The sequence below is a fragment of the Manacus vitellinus genome, unplaced genomic scaffold, assembly GCF_001715985.3.
Source record: "Manacus vitellinus isolate BGI_N305 unplaced genomic scaffold, ASM171598v3 scaffold_78_pilon, whole genome shotgun sequence".
NCBI lineage: Eukaryota > Metazoa > Chordata > Aves > Passeriformes > Pipridae > Manacus > Manacus vitellinus.
In genome coordinates this window covers 1,428,458-1,429,509 of record NW_021940807.1, presented here as the reverse complement: position 1 = coordinate 1,429,509, position 1,052 = coordinate 1,428,458, and positions in this window count along the sequence as shown.

Genomic DNA, 1,052 nt, shown 5'->3' with positions numbered 1-1,052 from the left:
AAATAAGATAAAATGTAATAACAATATGAAATAAAATAAAATAAATAAAATGAAGTGAAATTAAATGAAATGAAATAATATAAAATAAATAAAATAAACTAAAATAATAAAATGAAATAAAATAATGAAATGAAATAAAGTAAAATATAATAACAAAATGAAATAAAGTTAATAAAATAAAATAAAAAATAAAATGAAACAAAACAAAATAAAAAATAAAAATAATAAAAAAATAAAATAAAATAATGAAATGAAGTGAAATGAAATAAAATGAAATGAAATAAAATAAAATAAAAAAAATGAAGTGAAATGAAATAAAATAAAATCAATAAAATAAAATGAAATAATAAAATGAAATTAAATAAATAAAATAATGAAATGAAATAAAGTAAAATATAATAACAAAATGAAATAAAGTTAATAAAATAAAAAAAAAATAAAATGAAACAAAATAAAAAGAAAAATAAAAATAAAATAAATAAAAAAGAAAATAAAATAATGAAGTGAAATGAAATTACATTAAATGAAATAAAGTAACAAAATGAAATAAAATAAAATAACAAAATGAAATGAAATAAATAAAATAAATTAATGAAATAAAATTAATTGAAATGAAATGAAATAAAATAATGAAATTAAATAAGATAAAATATAATAACAATATGAAATAAAATGAAATAAATAAAATAAACTGAAATAATGAAATGAAATGAAGTGAAATGAAATTACATGAAATGAAATAAAATAAAATAATAAAATGAAATAAGATAAAATATAATAACAATATGAAATAAAATTAAATAAATAAAATAAACTGGAATATCAAAATAAAGTGAAATGAAATGAAATAAAAAATAAAATACATTGAAATAAAATAAAAATTGCAATAATGAAAGGAAATTAAGTGAAATAAAATCAGATTAAATAAAATAAAATAACAAAATGAAATATAAAATATAATAACAAAATGAAATTAAATGAAATAAATAAAATAAACTGAAATAATGAAACAAAATGAAGTGAAACGAAATTAAACAATAAAATAAAATAAA